Raw genomic sequence first — 20845 nt, forward strand, 5'->3', positions numbered from 1 at the left:
GACAATCCAATTCCTTAGCAGGCAAAAACTATTTCAGTAAATTCTAATTCATGGTTTTTGTTGCCAAAAAAAAAACATTTTTCTAGGTAAGGAATTGGACAACAACACAGAATCAATGGTTTTATAATCAAGGGGACAGTAGCATATTGGAAATGTAACTGGACTAATGATGCAGAGGACTGAACAAATGCTCTGGGGACATGAATTCAAATCCCCCACAGCTGCTGGGGAAATTTAAATTCAATTAATTTATAAATCTGAAATAAAAAGCTAGTATCAGTAATAATGATCGTGAAACTACCGGACTGTCATAAAAACCCACCTGGTTCACTAATGCCCTTCAGGGAAGGAAATCTGCCATCCTGATCTGGTCTGGCCTACATGTCACTCCAGACCCACAGCAATGTGGTTGACTCCCAACTGCCCTCTGAAATGGCCTAGCAAGCCATTCAGTTGTATCAAAGCGCCACGGAAAAGTTAAAGAAGAACAGGCTACACGCCGCTGACCTAGGCAGTGGGAACAACATAGGCACACCCTGCCTAATCGGCCCTGCAAAGTCTTCCTCACTAACATCTGGGGACATGCCAAAATTGGGACAGCTGTCCCACAGACTAGTCAAGCAACAGCAGACATAGTCATACCCACAGAATCATACCCTCCAGCCAATATCCCAGACTCCTCCATCACCATCGCTGGGTATGTCCTGACCCACCATCAGGAAAGACCCACCAGAGGTGGCAACACAATGGTATACAGTCAGGAAGGAGTGGCCCTAGGAGACTCATGACATCAGGTCAAACACGGGCAAGAAAACCTCCTGCTGAATACCACCTACTGCCCTCCCTCAGCTGATGAATCAATGCTCCTCCATGTTGAACACCGCTTAGAAGAAGTACTGAAGGTAGCAACAGCACAGAATCTATTCTGGGTTGGGGACTTCATGTCCATCACCAAGAATGGCTCCATAGCACTAATACTGGCAAGTGCTGAAGGACACATCTGCCAGACTGGGCCTGCGGCATGTGGTGAGAGAACCAACAAGAGGGAAAAACCTACTTGACCTCGTCCTCACCAATCTACATGTCGCAGATGCCATGATAGTATTGATAGGAGCGACCACTGCACAGTCCTTGTGGAGATGAAGTCTTGTCTTCACACTGAGGACATGTTCCATCATGTTATGTTGCACTAGCATTGTACTAAATGGGATAGATTCAGAACAGATCTAACAGCTCAAAATTGGGCATCCATGAGGCACTGTGGGCCATTAACAGCAGAAGAATTGTATTCAACCACAATCTGTAACCTCATGGCCTGGCATTTACTTCACTCCATCATTACCGTCAAGCCAGGGGACCAACCTTGGTTCAATGAGGAATATAGGAGAGTAGTACCAAGCAGACCTAAATATGAGGTGCCAATCTACAACACAGGACTGCATGCATGCTAAACAGAAGAAGCAGCATGCAATAGACAGAGCTAAGCGATCCCACAACCAACAGATCAGGTCTTGCCACATCCTGTCACGAATGATAGTGGACAATTAAACAAATAACCAGAGGAGGAGGCTCCACATGTCCATCCTCAATGATGGTAGAGCTCAGCATATCTGTGCAAAAGACAAGTCTGAAAGCATTTGCAAACACCTTCAGCCAGAAGTGCTGAGGGGATGATCCCCAGTATCACAGATGCCAGTCTTCAGCCAATTTGATTCACTCCACTGGATACAGCATGGGCTATGGGCCCCGTCAATATCCTGGCTGTAGCACTAAAGACCTATGCTCCAGAACCAGCCGTCCATCTAGCCAAGCTGTTCCAGTACAGCTACAACACTGGCATCTACCTGACAATGTGGAAAATTGCCCAAGTATGTCCTGTCCACAAAAAGCAAGACAAATCCATTCCGGCCAATTACTGCTCCATCAGTCTACTCTCAGTCATTAACAAAATGATGGAAGGTGTCGTTGATAATGGTATCAAGTAGCACTTACTCAGCGATAACCTGCTCACTGATGCTCAGTTTGGGTTCCATCAGCACCTCCAGACTTCATTACAGCCTTGGTCCAAACATGGGCAAAAGAGCTAAATTCCAGAGGTGAGGTAAGAGTGACTGCTCTTGACATCAAGGCAACATTTGACCGAATGTGGCGTCAAGGAGCCTTAGCAAAATTGAAGTCAATGGGTATCAGGGGAAAACTCTCCACTGGTTGGAGTTCATAATGATCACAAGGGAAGATGGTTGTGGTTTTTAGAGGCCAATCATCTCAGCCTCAGGACATAATTGCAGGAGTTCCTTAGTGTAATGTCCTAGGCCCAACCATGTTCAGCTGCTTCATCAATCACTTTCTCTCCAACATAAGTGGGGATGTTTGCTGATGATTGCACCATGTTCAGCATCATTCACAACTCCTCAGATACTGAAGCAGTCCATGTCTGCATGCTGTAAGACCTGGACAACATTCAGGCCTGGGCTGATGTGTGGTGTGAATGTTACTTGCCGCTTAAGTGCCAGGTATTGACCATCTCCACAGTCACAGAAACTCTTAAATAGCCTTTGGCAGGGGCTTTTGTCACGTTTACACCAGCTATTAAGTGCAAAAAAAATTGTTACACATTTTTTCCATGTTTCTGAACTTTTTTATTGATATATATTTGAACTGTAGGCAGCAATTTCTGCTCACTCCTCAAGGCAAGTTTGTTTGAAAAGCATCTTAATTTCAAGGTAGAGGTGGCACAAAATGCACCCTAAACTCAGCAGGTCCCAGTCTATCTTGCAGACCATTTTCTAGCAAATGTATTGCAGAAAATGTGCAACAGCACCAGTATGCTCAATTGTTAAGCCTCTGGCTCAGTTCCAGTTAGTACCACACTAAAAGATACAGGGCTGTCCACATTGCATTAAAATGGTGACTGACACCTTGGTCAGTACAGACAGCACTTTTATCTCTTTTCCCAGTGAACACCATAGCATGTGTATCCAATGTCATCACACTGTGACATTTCCTGAAGTACTAACTGACTGTCTTACCTGAAGCCCTTGCAAACACGAGAGGGTGGCAATTCTTCATTGTATGTTGCATCTGAACTATGTGCCTGGCTGTGGTATGAATCATGCAATGAAAAAACTATAGGGTTGTATGAAAACTTGGCATGAACAAGTTGTAAATGTGGACAGGCTACATTTGAGTCAAATACCTGGTATTTTTAGTTCATCAGACCTTTCCAGCATCCTTAAAGTGGGCCACCTATTCTCATATCTGTTTCTAGGTACTGCAGGTCATCATGCACTCTGGCTGCACCTCTGTCCCCTGGGGATTTTGTCTGGAATGTCAATCAAGGCAAGTCTGCTTCCATTTGCATCATGCACCAGCATTTTAACTTCAGTGGATATCAGAGTACCAGAGGCTACAGCACTCTATAACTTGCCTGTAGACTTCATTTTGTGCCCAACATTGGATTCACTCTCACCTACCTATATGCCTGCCAGTTACTGCCCCCACCTAATCCCTCCCCTCCACCTTATATTGAATATACAATCTGGATCACACCAGAGTATCTCCATTTTATGCAAAGTGCCAGAATGATCTAGAAAGCTTCTCAAGAGCTACTACCAACAATTAGCACATCTGGAAGCTCAGCAAAGAGACACTTTCACTTGACTATTGGTCCAACTTGATTCTTCTGAAAATTGTACCAGAAAAACAAGATAGTACTGATATCAAATCTAATCTTCATCACATACACCATTTGACATTTTGATATGTGTCAGGACAAAATGAAAGTGAATTGCTCGGGTTGCTGGTAACCAAAACCTTTGATATCTATACACATTAAAATGGTTAATACGGTTATGGAGAACGGGCAGGAAAGTGGAGTTGAGGCCAAGATGAGATCAGCCATGATCGTATTGAATGGCGGAGCAGGCTTGAGGGGCTGAATTACCTACTCCTGCTCCTAGTTCTTATGTTTCAAAAACCGGATTGAATATAAAAGCAGGGAGGTTATGATGGAGCTATATAAAACACTAGTTAGGCCACAGCTGGAGTACTGTGGTCGCCACACTATAGGATGTGATTGCACTGGAGAGGGTGCAGAGGAGATTCACCAGGATGTTGCCTGAGCTGGAGCATTTCAGCAATGAAGAGAGACTGGATAGGCTAGGGTTGTTTTCATTAGAGCAGAGAAGGCTGAGGGGGGACCTGATTGAGGTATACAAAATTATGAGGGGCATAGATCAGGTAGATAAGAAGAAACTTTTTCCCTTAGTGGAGGTGTCAATAACCAGGGGGCATAGATTTAAGGTTAGGGGCAGGAGGTTTAGAGGGGATTTGAGGAATGTGGAATCTGGAACACACTGCCTGAAGGGATGGTAGAGGCAGGAACCCTCACAACATTTAAGAAGTATCTAGATGAGCACTCGAATGCCATAGCATACAACACTACGTGCCAAGTGCTGGAAAATGGGATTAGAATAGATAGGCTTGATGGCCCACATGGACACGGTGGGCCGAAGGGCTTGTTTCTGTATTGTATATCTCTATGACTCTATAACTTTATTCATTACTCTATTCATATACATCAACTCACCAAGTTCAGTTGATTCTCCAAAGTTTGTATTTGTTTTTGCAAATGTCTGCGTCGTTGGTGAACATTCCTCAGTCCTCCGATAGACATCTTTTGCTTATTAATTTTATCTTCTTGGTCTCTTATCTGTACAATAAAGGTATCTGATGTGCAATTGCTTTTAAGCATTTATGAGTCTCTTACGTGTCAATGTATTAGTTAAATGGCAGCAACATTTTTTTACAGAAGACACACATATAAGGATGGCAAATCAAGCAATTGCTTTCACATCACTCAATGTGAGAGACAATACTCTGATAAGATCAGTGAATGAAATTCAGCATACAGACATATGTCAGTTCATTAAAATAAGAATAGAAGTCACCTAAATGCACAATGGTGTAGTGCATTTGAATGGTGGAACACAGATGTGACCACCTTTCCTGTGAGGTCCTAACTACAGCTGTGCTACTATTGTGAGGCATTAAGCAATGTCCAGACACTTTCTCACAGGGGGAGAGAACATAGTACTTTCAAGAAATGCTTCCAGAGCAGCACAAGAAGAGATTAGAAGCAATCTGCTGCCTTGCATCTAGACTTTAGGACATGTGTGGCCCAACAGAGAAGGAAATAAAGGAACAAGCTTTCTGTTGATCGCTACCCCTTTTAAAAATAAAAGCAAAACCAACAAAAATGCACTAATTTATTTGTAATTTTAGACTAAGGCTGTGGGTGGTATGAAATTCCCAATAGCAACCATACAACTAGGAGAAACTGAGTAGAGGAACCCAAGGGAGCGGATGGGACCTGGAAGACGCAGTTACCCCAATCTACTACTGCACATTCCAGACAGACACTATCGGTGGCCTAAAAGCAAGCTTCCTAAAAGAAAGTACTTCTCATAAACCAATCATTTCATTATGGAAATATTATTTGTGCTAATACTAAGTGCAATGATTCCTGTAGTTTTCCTAAATTAATCCATCTCCAAATACCAATTTGTATTAGGTGCTAACAGACAGTGAACAATTCCAGGCTAGATTGTCTGCCCATTCATAGTCAATTAGTAAAAAATCTAGATCATATGTTATTTTGTAATAATGGATCACAAAATTTCCCTATCCTATTTCTCTTTAATGTAGTGGCCTGACTGAAACTGAAAACTCAGCCGGATCTGGAAACGAATGTCTCTTGAAACAATTTAAATTTTTTTAAGTGGAAAATGTTAGCAGTACACAACAAGAGGATAGAGTTTTTCCTTTACTTATAACAAAATTGTCCTCCATTTATAAAGAAGATAATTAAGATTTAGTTACACACAACAAGGGGCATCCTTTCACTAGGTTGCTCAGCATCTGAAAGGGAAAACTAAATTTAGCTGTATAAAATGCTAGTTAGGCCACAGCTGGAGCACTGTGTACAGTTCTGGTCACCACACTATAGGAAGGATGCGATTGCACTGGAGAGGGTGCAGAGTAGATTCACCAGGATGGTGTCTGGGCTGGAGCATTTCAGTTATGAAGAGAGACTGGATAGGCGAGGGTTGTTTTCCTTAGAGCAGAGAAGGCTGAGGGGGGACCTGATTGAGGTATACAAAATTATGAGGGACATTGATAGGATAGATAGGAAGAAACTTTTTCCCTTAGCGGTGGGGTCAATAACCAGGGGCATAGATTTAAGGTAAGGGGCAGGAGGTTTAGAGGGGACTTGAGGAAAAAAATTTTCACCCAGAGGGTGGTTGGAATCTGGAACACACTGCCTGAAGGGGTGGTAGAGGCGGGAACCCTCACAACATTTAAGAAGTATTTAGATGAGCACTTGAAACGCAATAGCATACATGGCTACGGGCCAAGTGCTGGAAAATGGGATTAGAAGAGATAGGTGCTTGATGGCCCACACAGACACGATGGGCCGAAGGACCTGTTTCTGTGCTGTATAACTCTATGACTCTAAATTCATGTTGTGAGTGGGACCCTTTATCAGAAACTTCACGAGTTCTTAAGAATGGTCCCACCTGAAATGTTCATCTGTTCTCTCCTTCAGATACTGCTATGCACTTCCAACATTTTCTGTTTCTATTTCAGATTTCCAGCAATGTTTTAATGTCCATTCTATCAATTTTGTTTCACCCGTTAGATGGTTGATCCAATGCTTTGATTCAAATTTTCATATTTTTATTTCATGTAGGACATTCTAAAATCTTGAAACAAACCTGAGCATCAAGCTTAGCAATCAGATTCTTTTCCTGCTCGGCAAGGCAGTCATACTCCTCTTTGCTTTGCTTCAACATCTTTATCTGTGTTGAATTATTAACATCCTTCTGTACATTCTGCGGAGCTGTGACAAGGGCTATGTTTGTTGCTAGATTTTCATGTTCACGCTGCAATATATTTAGCTCTCGTCTGCAAAAAAAAAGTTCCAAAAGCATCTTAGAAACTTGCACCCCATCTTACTACCCAGGACCCATGCAGCCCACCTACTCTTTGTTTGGCTTTTCCAGACCTGCTGCACCTTGTTATATATGGCTAGTATCATTATAGTCAGAGCACACTTCACTCTCTTTCTGTTTTAGCTACTGAGAGAAAGCAAAGAGATGTTTTTAAAAGCTGTCACTGTACTTGCACCCATACTGCAAATGGACAATATTCTAATGCAGCATTCAGTTTGAAATTTCAAAGTGGCCATAAACAATGGGGTGTGCAAAATCCAACATCCTGTTGACATACATCTTTTAGACTGGTTGTTGTTAAACAAGAGCATTTAAGTGAAACTGGAAGAAATGATATTGTAGGCAAAATGCCCTAAAACGTGTCTAAAATGGAGTTTCAGCTTCAAATCTGACCACGAAGTTTAGCTTTTGAACTGAATGCTGAAAAATACTTCCAGCTAGCACAAATTAAGCAGATTCAAGGTGTTTGGTCATGGCGTTTCCCAGATAATATGGCCATAAAGTCCAAAGCTAACAGCCATAAAGCAAATAAAGCCATAAAATGTCCAAAGAATGACCTCAGAAAGGACCATGTTTATACCGCAGACATTTTGCACTAGCATGAGACACAATTATCCCTAGCCCAAGCCTCGAGAGGAACATCTAAGGAAACATAAATATGCCACTCTTCCTCACTTGTATGGAAAAAAACTCTGGAGAAATGTAAGATAGATCGGACAGGTCATAAAATGGTTTTGCTGGAGGAAAAGACATGCCTTAGTGTCTCAGTAAGTGTCAGATGAGTTCACATTTGTTAAGTTTGAATGGCGGAAGAGTAGTGGTGAGACCTTCTGACCTGGACATCTTCCAGATCAGTTAATTGAATGTCAGGAGACCTCTCTTTGAATTGAGATATAAAAATAGAGGGCTCTGCACTCCTCAGGTTGATCAGCAATAGCAATTAGTATTAGTAGCAATAATAGCCTGTAGTAATGTCTCTCCTTGGCGTTGTGAAAGTAGCAGTTAGTTTTTAAAAATTCATTCATGGGATGTTTACTTATATTTTCCATGTTTTGTAAGTATCTTTGACTCGCAGATGTAGAAAGGTGCCTTTACAGGTAGAGTAGTAAGACTGGAAGTAAGATACCAAATTAGCTTGTGAGACTGCTGCAGGTATAAAAAAAGACTGCATTTGTTGACAACGCTATCGGTAGGTGGCGCTGTTGTGGCACATGCGCAAATATAGCATGTGCCACTAAAACGTCACAGCTTGCGACTGTAGCAGCTGCCAGGACTAAAGATGGCGCTGCTCAAAGAATCACACAGAGGCAACCTAACAAACACGTGGCAGCATACAATGACTGGAGTGAGAGCGGAGCGGGCCAGAGAGAGCAGCGCGGGCTGGGGAGAGCAAAGCGCTGGGGGGGGGGGAAGAGAGCAGAGCGGGGTGAGGGGGGAGAGCAGAGTGGGGGGGGGGAGCAGAGCGGGGGGGGGAGCAGAGCGGGGGGGGGAGAGCAGAGCGGGGGGGGGGAGCAGAGCGGGGGGGGAGAGCAGAGCGGGGAGAGAGGGGGGGAGAGCAGAGCGGGGAGAGAGGGGGGGAGAGGGGGTGAAGCGAGGGGGGGGAGGGAGGGGGGAGAGCGGGGCGGTGGGGGGGGGAGAGTGGCAGCGGAGCGGAGGAGGAGTGCGTTTTTCTGCACATGCGCCATAAACGCAACAGCAAAAGACTTACCGGCCGGTCCCCGCACCCGGCGACACCAAGGTCTTCGGCTGCTCACTCCCCCCGGCTCTCTACGGCCTCTCACTTCCGGCCCTCTCCATCCAGCCGTTCCCTCCAGCTACAGATCCCCAATCCAGTTGCTTTCTCCCCTACTTCTCAACAGTACTTCAGGCATTGCAACTGTCTGGTCCCTGCCTTTTGTATACTCCCTCTTTACCCACCCCTCCCTCTCCCTCTTCACCCACCCCTCCCTCCCTCCCCCTCTTCACCCACCCCTCCCTCCCCCTCCACCCACCTCTCCCTCTACCCCCCTACCTCCACCCCTCCCTCTACCCCCCTACCTCCACCCCTCCCCCTACCCCCCTACCTCCACCCCCCTACCTCCACCCCTCCACCACAGTTGAATATCTGAAGTGCAGTTGCAAAGTCCGGGAAATAACATCCAAAACAAAACCTCAACAATTCTGGGTTTAATTATTGAGAAGTTTTATTAAGTTCATTTATCAAGATCTGCTGTGCATGGATACATGAGTGTTGTGTCGCCAGCATTCCCGTGAGACAGGCAGGCCGAGTCTCTGCTATGCACAGCTAAAGAGATTGTTCCTGGAGAGCCTTGTGGTGAATGAACGCTTGGCTCTCTATTCCACTACTGTATTGTCCATGTGAAGAAGGCAAAGTCACAAGAGTCTGAGCTCAGTCTATTCTCGGTGAATGTTCCCCAAGCGCATCCCAATGTGCACTTCCACTTCATCCATAAATGCAATGTTCATTTCCACATCGTGACAAGCTCCGCAGCATGATCCAGTTGCCTTCGTTGCTTGAATGCTGACCTTAAGTCTCAAGGATTGTTTTCTCAACGGCATGTTTTACATGAAAAGAAATAAAGCAAATCAGTGTCAGAGCTTGCCTCCCTCCATCCACTGAAATTACTGTTGTGCACACCTTTTTAAGTTCTGCAGTGAAGGCACCAATTGATAACGTCGCCAATGAAGCACTTATTAGCCACCTCAGATGCAGGAATCAGCACATCCTTGCGTCTTCTCCTGCACTGCCTCCTTTGCTTGAATGCCGTCCTTACGTCTCAAGGATTGTTTTCTCAAGGGCACGTTTTACATGAAAAGAAATAAGGAAAGAACATGAGTGTCAGAGCTTCCCTCCCTCCAATGAAATTACCGTTGAGCATGCTTTATGTTCTGCAGTATAGGCATGTACTGATAACACCACCAATGAATCACTTAGTACCCACCTCAGCTGTAGGAGTCAGGATGATGTAACTGCCCCTATCTCGTGATGGTTCAATGCTGCTCTCAGGGAAAACATGAATGATGTGAGGGTGCTGGAAAAAGAAGCACATTTCTTTTGGACTATGAACATAAAGCAGGCCATTTAGCCCAGCTGTTCCCTGCTAGTGGTTATGCTACTCCTGCGCCTTCCCATACACTCCCATTTAATCCTGCCTACTACTATCAGCATCACCTTCCATTTCTTTCACTCTTACCTACTTTTGCCTTAAAGCAACATTGAGGATGGAGAACGGTGTGGCTGCACTCCCACCTCACCAGTTGTGTACGCAGCAAGAGCATTAACATTCGTGCTACCACTGGACACGGCATGCTTGTTTCTTTTAGTGCTCAGTCTCTTCTTGCTGAATGTTCCCCAAGTGCTTGACCGCTTTGGACGCCCTCTCTGCTTGACAGGCAGCAGCTGGCAATTGTGGAGTCTCACAAGGCTCTGCATGGTTGTTTCAAGGAGGGAACAGGTGGCTGTGTGTCCATGTGCACTGCTCTGATGGGTGCAGGAACAGGTGGCAGTGTGTCCCTGCAGGAATGTGTAATAGGAGCGCTCCCGATCCAGGACACTATTGTGGAAGATCAGCGCTGAGATGCATTCCTTCATGGATGAGGAGGAGTGGAGCAGGTGCTTTATCTTGCCATTCTCTGACTCAATGCAATTGTTGGTGTTGTTCCTAAACGTTCGGACTTTACCGCGTGAACATGATGCCCACATCTCCTTTTGTGGAATCCAGTTTGTAAGCAGGTAGTCCTGCAGGGGTGGGTAGAGATGTCCAATACTTTCTACACAACTTGTGATCTTCTCCTCCAAAGGTGCATGAACCATTTCCTTGCAGATCATAAAGAACTGATCCCTCAGTTCACCATTCAATGGGGTAGCTGCTGATCTTCCTCCTCATGCTCTGCATCACATGGAACTGACAGAGGAGAACAGTTGCAGCTGGGAGATGCTTTCTGATCGCATTGATCTCATTGATGTCTTTATCCACAATGGCTGATCTCACGCGGCTGGCGCTGGATCCCATGAAATCGACAAAAACACCCACAATCTCGTCCAGCATCTGAGCCGTCTCATTCCTCACCATGGCATAGAACACAGCCCTGCCCCTACCAACATTGTCCTGCACCATCACCTGGTACAGAGGGTAGCCGCATTTGTTCATTTTGTACGTTCCGTCCATGAACAGCAGTTCAGGAAAGGCCTGCATGTGGGCCTTCATGGCTGGTGTCATGAAGGCAATATAGAGGATGTTGCTTCCCTGCAGACCATGCTACCTGTTGAAACATCTCAAGTTTACTGCTGAAGTCCTCATAACTCTCGAACTCCTGGGTTGTGAAGATGGTAAGGAACTGCTCTGTGGAATCTACTGAAGTTGCCATCATCGACGTTTGCAGTTCAGGAAGGCTATTAAGGGACCACACGGGAAACATGAGATGAGATAAGAAATACAGAAGGCACTCCATTGAAACGTTACAAAAACGAAAGTGACCGTTTAGATGGAAAGCTGTTCACTGGACTGCAGCGCATGTACTGCCTGCACACAGCCCCAAACAATGGAAATGTTTTCAGAGCAACTTATAACAGAGACTGGAGCACATGTACTGCCTGCACACAGTCCCAGACAATGGAAAGGATTTTAGTGCAGTGCAGTGGTCTGGAGCACATGCAGTGCCCCAGACAATGGAAATGTTTTCAGAGCAAATTACAACAGCAGAGCAACTTACCTTGGAGCAATCTCCTCTGTCTAATAAAAATGAAGCAGACTGAAATCTCCAAAACGACTAAATAATTGTGATAAAATGCGAGAAAATGCCCGACGAAACCGCTCCTCCTTCCACTTTCAGAAATTTGTGCCGAAGCTTTGTCGCATGCGTGAATACCCGTTGGCGTTGCATAAAGCGCATGCGCAGAGGCCGACCAGGCGCGTTGCCCGAGGAAGTTTACGTCACGCGATGTCATCGGCGCATGCGCTAACCAGTCCTGGCGAGCCGGAATTCAGCGCATGCGCAGAGAGCAGGAGACCGTCTGCGCATGTGCGCACCGCAGCGCAGCCTGATGACGTCAGTGGGGAGCTGTGTTGTCAGGAATCCCTTTGATAAAAAAATGTCACAAATTATAAATGCTTGCGATCAGAGAAAGGCGAGTCTGACTTATATGCTTAGAACCAATTACTAATGTTTCTTTTCAAATATTTCATACAGTGAGTGATATGTCTACTATAAATCAATTCTCCAAATACATGTTAAAATTAATTAAATTTTGAAAAACCCTGACTGTGGTTTGGAGGGAGTTCTGAGCCAGGCCCAGTTCCGAACAGTAGCCTGTTCCAACACTGCACTTAAGAATTGTCGTAGCAGTTGTCTGCAAATGATTGTGCTGCAGCCAATACTTTTCTATAGTGATATAAAAGTGAGTCTGCAACCTAGCCCTGCCTGTGAGGAGACATGTTCATAGGGACCAAGGTCAGAGAATCAGAGCCACTCCTCCTTACCTCCTACACTACATACCAGCATGGTTTGCCTTCTTCTTTGCTGAAAGCTCAAGACTGTGGAATCAGCCCGATAGTTTCCATCTTCTAAATAATTAGCAGCTGACATGATTAACAACATAAAAATTGTATCATCACACTTCTCTATTTGAGTATTGCTAAAAATAGAGACATTTTGTCAAAACTTTTTGTCTTGCACTCATCAGGACAATCCGCAAGAATACCAATGTAAGGGAAACAACAAATTTATACTGTATGAGAAGAGAGTGCTGATTAGTTGGCAAGTGAACTCTGATCGGTAGAGGCACTGCCTTGGAGAATGCACCAGTTTATGGTGACTGACAGTTAACTGCCAAACTTTGTTTGAAATTTAAACCAGGCAGCTTGACTCTGTTTAGTCAAGGCACTGCCCTGAGGAATGAACCACTGAATGGCTATCACTTATTTTGTTTAGCTGAAACAGGCGCAATGTGTGCACATGTTCTTTCTGTCTGCAAAGAACAGGGCTCTCTGTATTAATATATGTAGCTTCCAGTAAATGCAAATGCACCACACTGCGAGCCCTACTGACAATATTAAATTAGTTGTCAGCGTAATTCTTAGCACACTGAGGATTATTTAGCAAATGTTGTCCAATCACGGAATCACATCTAATGTTGGGCACTGTGTTTGGTGTTTTGCAAGCACAGGTTGGTTGGGTATGACCTATACCTTGCCCGTTGTGAACAGCGGAAGGGACATGTTGTTTGATACGGTCCGCCAGTTTTTGGGACGTATGGCCTATATACCTAGCATCATACTGGCATTGAAATTCATATATCACATTACTCATTTGTGTGATAGGCAGAATGTCTTTTTGGCATGACAGCAGCATCCTGTTAGTGGTGAACACCATACGTGTTGCTACTGCATAGTAGCAGCATGAAACAGTGAACTTCACCTGTTGCTCAAATTTTTGGGATACATTACCCTTCCAGGGTAATCTGAAGTAGACTGGGCACTTTTCAGGGGCGAAAATGACAGCCTTAGGCCCGTTTATAGATTTGTGCGATATACAGTGAGAAACGATCTGATCAGGGTAGCCAATGTCATGCAGGATGCCTTTGATTCACCCTATTTCAGCGTCAAGCTTGCATGGTGAGCAAATGCCTCGGGCCCTATTTACTAGGTTGCCAATAAAGCCAATCTTATAGCGCGTGGAAATGTAAGAATTCCAATGCGTGTATTGACCAGTGAAAGTAGGCTTGTGGTAGACCGTGGTAGAGAACCTCTGAGCAGATTTCTCAACTAGTATGTCAAGGAAAGAGAGCTCATTTGACTGCTCCATTTCAAAGGTGAATTTGAGCGCAGGATGGAGCCCATTAAGCCGTGTAAGGAAATTATTACATGCAGCTGCAGATTCAAATATAGTAAACGTATCATCTACATATCAGAAATATGCAAGAGGTAGAAGATTAGGTGTCATTCCCTTAACGACATGTTTCTTATGGAACCCAACAAAGATGTTTTCTATTTCCAATTCTAGTAAATTCACTTGCAACTCTTCATCAGGGTAATTATGGCACTTAATGTGACAACAAATTTGTATAATTTGATTAATAATAATAATAAAAACAAGAAATGCTGGAAATACTCAGCAGGTCTGGCAGCATCTGTGGAGAGAGAAGCAGAGTTAACTCTGAAGAACTCTGACCCGAAACGTTAACTCTGCTTCTCTCTCCACAGATGCTGCCAGACCTGCTGAGTATTTCCAGCATTTTTTGTTTTTATTTCAGAGTTCCAGCATCCGCAGTATTTTGCTTTTATTTTTATGCATAATTTAATTGATGCAAATGATTTAACTAGTCACATCACCATAACCCCAGTGATACCATAATTAAGTTTTTAAAATGTTCTTTAATTTTTTTCTTAAGAATGTGCAACAGATTGTGATAAAGTGCAGCAGCCAAACAATTTGCCTATACTCTGTGCAATGGATAATAGAGAAAAAAGACCTGAATTTATATAGCGCCTTCATGACCTCAGGACATCCCAAAGCACTTTACAGCCAATGAAGTACTTTTGGAGTGTAGCTATTGTTGTAATATAGGAAACAGGGCAGCCAATTTGTGCACAGCAAGCTTCCACAAACAGTAAAGTGATAATGACCAGACAATCTGTTTTGTGTGATTTTGATTGACAGATAAATATTGGCCAGGACACCGGGGCTAGCTCCCCTGCTCTTCTTTGAAATAGTGTCATGTGATCTTTTACATTCACCTGAGAGGGTATGCGGGGCCTCGGTTTAATGTTTCATTTAAAAGATGGTACCGCTGATAGTGTAGCACTCCCTCAATACTGCACTGCAGTGTCAGCCTAGAATTTTGTGCTTAAGTCCTGGAGTGAGACTTGAACTCACAACATTCTAACACAGAGGCAAGACTGCAACCAAATGAGTCATGGCTGACACTTCAAAGGGATCAAAAGATTGTTTCAGAAAACACAAGGGCCAATTTTCTGTTTGGTGCGTTGGAGCCGACCAGTGTGGAGCATTACTGCGCCTGGGCTGGGAACTTGAGCAGGGAACTGCTTTTTCTTGATCCCTGCCTGATTAATGTCAAGCACAAGCTAAAACTTTTAGCTGGTACAAAAATTCATTATGGCCCCAAAATTATGCAAAAATTGGAAAGTACCCCATGTGAGGTTTTCTATGTTTGTTGCCTGGAATGTATGGCATGCTCTGCTAACCTGTACAAAATTGCAAGTAATGGAATGGCACTTTGGAGGGCTGATTTCTGTCGTATAAAGGTATCAAAGGGTGAATCTTGAGAGAATGTTAAAGATTACTGCCCACCATGAAGAGATAAGAGATCATGTGGGAGAGACTCGAGAACAGTTACAGCCTGGCTTTTGAAGGAGACACACAGGCTAGTGTGGAGTGTATATAGTTACTATACAATAAAGATTAATGTTTAAACAATACAGTCTAAGAACCTCTCTGGCTAGACTTTATACGGTGGCAGCATAAAGAACCAGATATAATAACAAATTCTACCATGCGTTGGGAGCTATTCTTGTTGCCATTTTGTTTTCTGGATTATTGCTTTCTGTATTTGTTTTGCTGCCTGCTTGGTGTGTTGTTTTCTACATATTTTAACTACTTTCTCCATTTCTAAATTTTAGAGAGCTGGAATTTTGGTTGTTGCAATAACATTCAGAACTTGAGAATTTCTGTTGCAAATGTTTCTTTGCATTAAAAATTTGCATTTAACTATGACTATTAAAATGTAGCAAAAGCTGAAGAATTTATTTTAAAACTACTCCATTTTTTTCCTCAGACAAACAGTAAATGTTGCAATACAAATTCTTCAAGTTAATTCAGGGAAATAATATAACACTGACCTCAGCTCCAAAAATGCAGGTGATCCAGCCATACTTTTCAACACAAGTTGTTCTCAATTGAATCATAGGCCTGTTTCTGTGTTGTATCATTCTTTCAGTCTGTCAAGTTCACAGAATCACAGAATAATACAGTGCAGAAGAGGCCCTACGGCCCATCGAGTCTGCTCCGATGCATTAAAACACCTGACCTGTCTACCTAATCCCATTTGCCATCACTTGGCCCATAGCCTTGAATGTTATGACATGCCAAGTGCTCATCCAGGTACTTTTTAAAGGATGTGAGGCAACCTGCATCTACCACCCTCCCAGGCAGGGCATTCCAGACCCTCACCACCCTCTGGGTAAAAAAGTTCTTCCTCAAATCCCCAATAAACCTCCCGCCCCTCACCTTAAACTTGTGACCCCTCGTAACCGACCCTTCAACTAAGGGGAACAGCTGCTCCCTATCCACCCTGTCCATGCCCCTCATAATCTTGTACACCTCGATCAGGTCACCCCTCAGTCTTCTCTGCTCCAGTGAAAACAACCCAAGCCTATCCAACCTCTCTTCATAGCTTAAATGTTCCATCCCAGGCAACATCCTGGTGAATCGCCTCTGCACCCCCTCCAATGCAATCACATCCTTCCTATAATGTGGCGACCAGAATTGCACACAGTACTCCAGCTATGGCCCTACCAAAGTTCTGTACAACTCCAACATGACCTCCCTGCTTTTGTAATCTATGCCTCGATTGATAAAGGCAAGTGTCCCATATGGCTTTTTCACCACCCTATTAACCTGCCCTTCTGCCTTCAGAGATCTATGGACAAACACGCCAAGGTCCCTTTGTTCCTCGGAACTTCCCAGTGTCAGGCCAATCATTGAATACTTCCATGTCACATTACACCTTCCAAAGTGTATTACCTCACACTTTTCAGCATTAAATTCCATCTGCCACTTTTCTGCCCATTTGACCATCCCATCTATATCTTCCTGTAACCTAAGATACTCCACCTCGCTGTTAACCACTCGGCCAATTTTTGTGTCATCCACGAACTTACTGATCCTACCCCTCACATAGTCATCTATGTCGTTTATATAAATGACAAACAATAGGGGACCCAGCACAGATCCCTGTGGTACACCACTGGACACTGGCTTCCAGTCACTAAAACAGCCGTCTGTCATCACTCTCTGTCTCCTACAGCTAAGCCAATTTTGAATCCACCTTATCAAGTTACCTTGTATCCCATGTGCATATGCTTTCTTGATAAGTCTCCCATGTGGGACCTTGTCAAAGGCTTTGCTGAAATCCATGTAAACTACATCAACTGGACTACCCTCATCTACACACCTGGTCACATGCTCAAAAAATTCAATCAAATTTGTTAGGCATGACCTCCCTCTGACAAAGCCATGCTGACTATTCCTAATCAAATTTTGCCTCTCCAAGTGGAGATAGATTCTCTCCTTCAGAATTTTCTCCAATAGTTTCCCTACCACTGACGTGAGACTCACTGTTCTGTAGTTCCCTGGCTTATCTCTACAACCTTTCTTAAATAGTGGGACCACATTAGCTGTTCTCCAGTCCTCTGGCACCTCCTCTGTGGCCAGAGAGGAATTAAAAATTAGGGTCAGAGCCCCTGCAATCTCCACCCTCGCCTCCCACAGCATCCTGGGATGCAAATCGTCCGGACCTGGAGATTTGTCCACTTTTAAGCCTTCCAAACCTCCAATACCTTGTCACTCCCTATGACAATTTGCTCAAGAACCTCACAGTCTCTCTCTCTCTCTAAGTTCCATATCTACATCCTCATTCTCACATCAGTGTTTTTCTCAAATGTTACCTAATCTAATCCCACTCCCCTCCTTCCACCTTTTAATATTTCTGTTTTTGAAGAGTAATGATCTGATTCCTTTTTAAATGATTTTATGAAATATTCTTGTGACACTCTGTGTAAAAATGTTTTCTTCTAAGCTCTCCCCCTATTTCAGTTCTTTTTGTGATTATCTTAAATTTGTGTTCTCTTGTTACCATTTCACTGTCTAATGGAAACAATCATTTGCTTTTACCCTATTAGTACCCTTCATAATCTTGAAGAACACTATCAAGTCACCCCTTAACCTTCACAGTCCAATTTAAAAAAGCCCTACTTTCTCTAATTATCTCTTCAAAACAATAACTGCTCATCCCTGTTTTAAAATGAATCTATGCTGCACCTTTTCCATTGCTTTTATGCACTCCCTATAATAGGGTGCCAAAACTGTATACATTACTCCAAATGCAGGCTAACTAAAGTCTTTTGCATAAATTTAACAATGCATTGTTGTTTTTCTATTCTATGCCTCGCGATACAAAACTAAGAATTTTTTGGCCCTTTTTCTGTCCTTATCTATTTGTGCTGGTGGCTTCTTTAATGACATGTATGCACACCAAGGTCCCTTTATTCTACTACTCCAGTTAATGTAAATTTCCTTTCTCTATTCTTACTTCCAAAATGTACAACTTCACATTTTCTACGTTGCCAGCTACCTGCCCATTCCATTAGCCTATCTATGTCCTTCTGCATTCTTTCACAAGTTGCCATACCCCTGAATTTTGTGTTCTCAGCAAATATTGATAGTTTCCTCTTAATTCCCAAGTCCACATCATTTATGTATATAGTAAATAAGATTTAGCCCCATACAGACCTCTCTGGAACTCATTTTTACCTATAAGATGAAGTGTATTGTAGACCATAAAAGGAAAGACGTCTGCACATGTGGTTTATAATTCTAGTGCAACTGGTCTTGCTGGTTATTGAGTTTGAGTTCATCGTGCGAGGCACTTAAATCCACTTTTAAGTTCACCGACCACTCCACTCGACTGAAAAAAAATTAATCTGCCAAAAAAAAACTTGCACATATTTGTAAGTATTGTGAACTGTGAGGGGGGTAGTGATAGACTTCAAGAGGACGTAGACAGGCTAGTGGAATAGGCGATACGTGGCAGATGAAATTTAATAGACAGAAGTGTAAAGTGATACATTTTGGTAGGAAGAATGGGAGAGGCAAGATAAAATAAGGGACACAACTCCAAAGGGCATGCAGGAGCAGAGGGACCTGGAGGTATATGTGCACAAATCATTGAAGGTGGCAGGGTAGGTTGGGAAAGCGGCTGATAAGGCATACAGAATCCTGGGCTTTATAAATAGAGGCATAGAGTACAAAAGCAAGGAAGTTATGCTGAACCTTTATAAAATGCTAGTTTGGCCTCAACTGGTGTATTGTGTCCAGTTCTGGGCACCACACATTAGGAAGGATGTGAAGGCATTGGAGTGGCTGCAGAAAAATTTCAAGAGAATGGTTCCGGGGATGAGAAACTTCAGTAACGAGGATAGATTGGATAAGCTGGGCTATTCTCCTTAGAGAAGTGAAGATTGAGAGGAGATTTGATAGAGGCACTCAAAATCATGAGGGGGTCTGGACAGTAGATAGGGAGAAACTGTTCCCATTGGTGGAAGGGCCAAGAACCAGAGGACACCAATTTAAAGTGATTGGCAAAAGAACCAAAGGCAACACAAGGAAAAACGTTTTTACTCAGCCAGTGGTTAGGATCTGGAATGTGCTGCCTGAGAGTGTGGTGGAGGCAGATTCAAGTGTGGCTTTCAAAAGGGAATTGGATAATTATCTGAGAAGAAAAGATGTGCAGGGCTATGGACAAAAGGCAGGGGAGTGGGACTAGGTGAGTTGCTCTCGCAGAGAGCTGGCATGGACATGATGGACCGAATGGCCTCCTCTGCGTTGTAACCATTCTATGATTCCACAATTTCTTTCCATTCAAATAAAATTCCTTTTATCCACAAACTCTGCTTTCTGCCCTGCCACCATCTTTCAATCCCTGTGGCCACATTCCCCTTAATTTTATGTCCATTATTCTTTTTGAAAATTCATATAAACCACACCCACTGCATTTTCTTTACTGGTCGGCATCAACTATTTCATCAAAGAATTCTATAAGGTTGGTCAAGCATGAGTTTGCTGTTTAAAAATCAGTGCTGTCGGCCTGTTTAAATCATGGTTAGCAACTTCATTCTGCATTATTGGGCGAGATTTTAACTCATTCAAACCCATCCATTTGCACAGAGTTAAAATTGGGCCATTTTCTCGAGGAGCAGGATTTCTACGCCGGAGGTGTACACTAAAATTAGCACCTCCAGCTGGCGTGCTGAATCCATGGTTCCATTCCACCCCCTAAGCCATTTTCCCAGAGGCAGGATGTGGGGTGGACGGCAGGCTGCCAATTCACCTCATTCATGGCAACTTAAGGCCAATTGTTGAAGGCCTCCAGGTCCCCACAGGTGGTGAGGAATACTGCAGCTGCCTGGAAGTGGCCTCCTGAAGGCAGACCAGGCAGTCAACACTACAGGCAGACTTAGAGGCCCTCCCTGCCTGCTTGGGTTCAGCTGTCCTGTGGAGACTCCCCTCCCCATAATTGTGGCAAGGCTGCTGAATCTATGTATTACTTTTAAATTTTAAAATGTTGGAGAGAGGCGCGCCCTCTCTTTCATTTACATGCCTTATTTACCCTGGCTGGTGAGTCTAGGATATAGTCTCAGAATAAGGGGCAGGCCATTTAAGACTGAGATGAGGAGGAATTTCTTCACTCAGAGGGTGGTGAATCTTTGGAATTCTCTACGACAGAGGGCTATGGAAGCTCAATCATTCAGCATGTTCAAGACAGAAAACGATAGCTTTCTGGATACTGTTACGACCAAGGCGGGAGTAATGCACTGTTAATTCAGTCCCACTACTCCACAGGTCATTGCATATTAGTAAAGTTTCTCACCTTCAGGAAAATAGCCAAATTAAACACTCTATTTGTGCCCAAAATAAAGCACACCAAACCAGGTTTCTTTAAATAATCACAAATTTAGCTATTTATTAATAAACTAAGTCTTAAACAATAATGAGACAGCTCTACATGGGACAGGATTCTTTTCAAACTTATTATT

The sequence above is a fragment of the Heterodontus francisci genome, chromosome 23 (assembly GCF_036365525.1).
Source record: "Heterodontus francisci isolate sHetFra1 chromosome 23, sHetFra1.hap1, whole genome shotgun sequence".
NCBI classification, from domain to species: domain Eukaryota; kingdom Metazoa; phylum Chordata; class Chondrichthyes; order Heterodontiformes; family Heterodontidae; genus Heterodontus; species Heterodontus francisci.